This window comes from Nannospalax galili, unplaced genomic scaffold (assembly GCF_000622305.1).
Source record: "Nannospalax galili isolate Female #2095 unplaced genomic scaffold, S.galili_v1.0 scaffold805, whole genome shotgun sequence".
NCBI classification, from domain to species: Eukaryota; Metazoa; Chordata; class Mammalia; order Rodentia; family Spalacidae; genus Nannospalax; species Nannospalax galili.
Genome location: NW_008353486.1, coordinates 73053 through 77279, shown reverse-complemented (window position 1 = coordinate 77279; position 4227 = coordinate 73053). Strand labels below are relative to the sequence as shown.

Genomic DNA, 4227 nt, shown 5'->3' with positions numbered 1-4227 from the left:
ATATATTTCTTGATCTGCTATGTATAATTTGTCAGTAGGGTGTTGGAGTAATATGGTTCCATCTGGTTTTCAAAGCTAGCTAGGCATTATTTATCTCTCGCATTGTCTCACCCCTCCATCATGGTTTTCCCTCTTAAGGTGCCCCTATTCCCCCCCTTTCATCCTTATTAATACCCTTCTCCTATGGTTCTACCTCTCTTGAGCTCCTTCTTTCCCTTTATCCCCTATGTTTCTTGTATACCCTTCCCTCAACCCTCCGTTAAACTAACCCAATTTTTATCCATAAATCCCTTATTAAGGCCTGTTTCCTAGTGTTCTTCTCTTTCTGGTTCTTTCTTTTCCTTTACCTCCCTGTTTCCTTTCCATTATCCTGGTTCCTGTAGTTATGTCTGGTAGCATACTTATTTATCAGAGTCTGGTTCTAAGATCCAGGAAGAGGAAAGGTCAGTCCCTGCATCCCAGAAAGAAGCAGGTGGGTGGTGCAGGCCCAGGGAAGCAGAGGGAGGTGAGGGTGGGGCCACGCCCAGAAGCAATGCTCCTGGGGCCCAGAGAAGGTATTACATTTTACATTAGTCTGGAAGAAAAGGATCAGGGAGCAGTATTGGTCCCCCAGGTATCTGGGGCCCCAAGACAAGGAATGGGAGAGAACGGTGGGGGAGATGGGAGGGTGAATGAGGCTGGGGGAGTCAAGGTGCAGAGGGTATGAAAGACTTACTCCAGAGAGAGGCCTGTGGGTAGGAGAGAGGTATTGACTACTAATTATAAGCTAATTGTTCTCAAACAATACTAAACAAATCATGGGAAAGACAAAAGAATTGTAGTGTGAACAAATGTTCCCAGAAGGAAATTATACCTTCAAGTGAACCCTCTATAAAGCCTGAATATAAATTATTAGAATTTCAATAATTGTGGAGAAGTTGGAATGTTGCAGGTCCAGAGCCTAATTAAATGTATCCTGGGCTGTCTTTACCCTCTTCCAAACAGCCATTCTTTGTCCAACTCTCAGTCTGACCTAACGTCCTGTGACTTAACTGATAAAAACCTTTAATTCAACAAAACCCTGTCTTTCACCAACCAAAAGGCTAAGAATGTCATCAGATAGCATCTGAAGACCTATAGCTGAGATTTCTCCACTTTGTTGTGACTGCCTACTTTGTATTTATGGCAAAGTACGTTTTTGCCTTGATTCATGACTTTCTTTGTTCTGTTACTATAAAAACTTCATGAAACTGCTTCCATGTTGGCATATCAAATTTGAGGTGATCTAAATCTGTGTTCCGGGGCCATAGTCATTTATATTTGGTTCCAGAATAAATTATGTCTTATTCCATTTTAAGTGAGAGTTCTGTTTTTGCATCAACACTACAAACCTCAATTTTCCACACTAAAAGCACAGTATTCAGACTTTATAGACCCTGAAACACTGTGATGCCTTTACAATGTTATAAACTGCTATATCCCTGAAAACTATGCAGCTATATGGCAATTTCTTCCAAGGCAAAACAACAGTATGTTGTTCTAAAGGGAGGTAAAGAACAGGGTGTTCTAAGAAGAGAACATTCCATCCTGCAGGGAAGCTCATAAAGCACAAGAGACAACTTAGTATCTTCAGGAAGTCCTGAAACTTACCAGCATCACTAAGTCCCTGCCTCCCCAAGCATATATAAGTCCTAAGGGCTGCTGACAGACTTTCAGACAAGGAGAACTGCCTAGAATAGGCTCAGACTAGAAGAAGTAAAGAACAGGGTGTTCTAAGAAGAGAACATTCCATCCTGCAGGGAAGCTCCTAAAGCAAGGAGACAACTTAATATCTTTAGGAAGTCCTGAAACTTACAAGCATCACTAAGTTCCTGCCTCCCCAAGCATATATTAAGTCCTAAGGGCTGCTGACAGACTTTCAGACAAGGTGAACTGCCTAGAATAGGCTCAGACTAGTAGAGCTGCCTGAAAGAAGAAGAGCCAAGCTGAACTACCTGGAAAAGGTAAAGGCCAAAAGAGCTGCCTGAAAGAGACAGAGCCTAGCTGAGCTACCTGGAAAGGACTCTCTCTAACCAGTTGAGGCACTCACAAGCTGTGTACTACCCTCCAGGTTTCCTGTTATCATGAGCAGCCATCCCTGCCTGGGGTGAGTAGACATTAATTCACATCTTCTCAGGAATGTCACAAAACAGATACAATCAGGCATGAGATATGACACAAATGTTCTGAACAATAATAGTGAAAATAATCTGTCCTTTAGAAGCATATATAACTACAAATTATAACTTATGAACTTAAACTATAAAAACAGAACTTACCTTAAAAAGTGTTACAGTAATTTCAGTGTTTTCAGGAACAGGCCAAACAACAACACCATGGTATGGATTTTTTATTCCACGTTGCCAGCTATGAGCCTATCAGAATAAAAATGATAGCTTCAATTATGAAGCACAGAATATGCAATGTTAATAATTTACAAATGTATATTATCCATTAAGATATGCAGTCTCTGTGAAACAAAAATCACTAGACAAAAAAAATTTTTTTTTACGTAGTAAGGTTGGACCATAACAGACGCAAGGTATATACTATATATTATTACTGTAAAACAAAACAAACTTGTCCACCTCCCTCTGCTTCCCTGGGCTGTATGGCCCACCAGCCTCTTTCCAGGACAATGGGGCTGACCTGTCCACCCAAGGCCAACACTGCTTCCTGATCCCTTACATCCAGATGGACCCAGGAGCCCTCATGGCCTGATCCCACCCTCACTTCCCTCTACTTCCCTGGGCCTACAGACACACTGGCCTTGCTCCTAGGTAAGTCGATCATGCCCTCGGTGCCTTGACTCCCCCAGCCTCATTCACCCTCCCATCTAACCCACCCATATGTCCTCCTAGCCTGGGTGCTGTCCCGTTCCTTGTCTTGGCACCCCAGACATGGGAGGAACCACCACTGCTTCCTGATCTGTTGGATCCAGACCAACCCAGTTCCTTTTCCAGGTCCCCAGGAGCTCTCTGGGCCTTGTCCCACACTCACCTTCCTCTGCTTCCCTGGACTGCACAGCCCACCAGCCTCTTTCCTGGAAGCTGGGGCTGACCTCTCTGTCCCAGGCCACCTCAGCTTCCTGATCCCTTGCATCTAGAGGGACCCAGGTCCTTCTCCAGGTCGCCAGGAGCACTCTGGACCTGGTCCCGCCCTCACCTCCCTCGGTTCCCCTGGGCTGGACAACCTGCCAGCCTCTTTCCTGGACACCGGGGCTGACCTTTCGGCTTCCTGACCCTTTGCATCTAGACCAACCCAATTCCTCAGTACAGTCCCCCAGGAGCCCTTGGGGCCTCTTCCTTTGCATCTCTGGTTGGAACAGCAACCAGATGCCCAAGACCAGCATCTTTCCTAGGCCGGGCTCTCAGAACAATCTAACCCCTAAGTTCCTAAGGCAAAACTCTTTCCTGGAGGGACCAAGACCTTTGGAGAAAGCCCGAGAGCATTTGATCCTCATCTGACTTGGGCCTCTGTGGGAAGTACTGCAGACAAAAGCAGTCTGGCCACTCCAAAATAAAATCAAAAGAGAGAACCAGAAGCTTAGAATATCAAGCTTTTCATGCCCAAAAACTAAACCACAAAGACACATAAAGTTCACAAAAAGAAGCAGACTTAAACTTGAAGGCCTGAGTTTCACACAAAAATCAGAAACTACAAAAGAAATAAACATGTAAAATCACAGAGAAAAAATAACATGAAAAACAAAAATAACATTTCCCCACCAAATAACAATAATCCTCTAAAACATGATAAAAGAATTGAGTGAACTTAAAGAACACACAAACAAAGAAATCAAAGAACAGAAGGAAGATAGGAATCAACTCCTGAATGAATTCAGAAAAGAGTTAGAAATATTGAAGAATACTCGGGATGAAATGAAAAAGGAAGTGAAACACTCAATAAGCCTATTAGAAATGACAGGAGAAAGCCTCACTCACCTATAGGATGAATGAAATGGAAAACAGAGTATCAAGACTGGAAGATAAAGTGGAAGAACTAGACCAGTCAAGCAAAGATTAAGAAAAATTAAAGAAATCTCAAGAATGGAATATGCAGGAATTGTGTGACACCATAAAAAGACCAAACTTACTAATCATAGGCACACAGGAAGGCATACGTCCACAAAACCAGCCTTTCAGAGTGTTCTGGAAGCTATACAAAGAGCTGAAGAAAGGAATGACTATACCCAAGGGGTTGCGGAAA

General features: G+C 43.3%; 1 protein-coding gene across 1 annotated transcript in view; it reads right to left on the bottom strand.

Moving 5' to 3' along the window:
• The window catches only part of Ehbp1 (EH domain binding protein 1), a gene marked incomplete in the record, with an annotated part of 244217 nt that overhangs the window by 189307 nt on the left and 50683 nt on the right, over nucleotides 1–4227 (bottom strand). Inside the window, 1 exon segment of the mRNA XM_017802601.2 lies at nucleotides 2298–2393.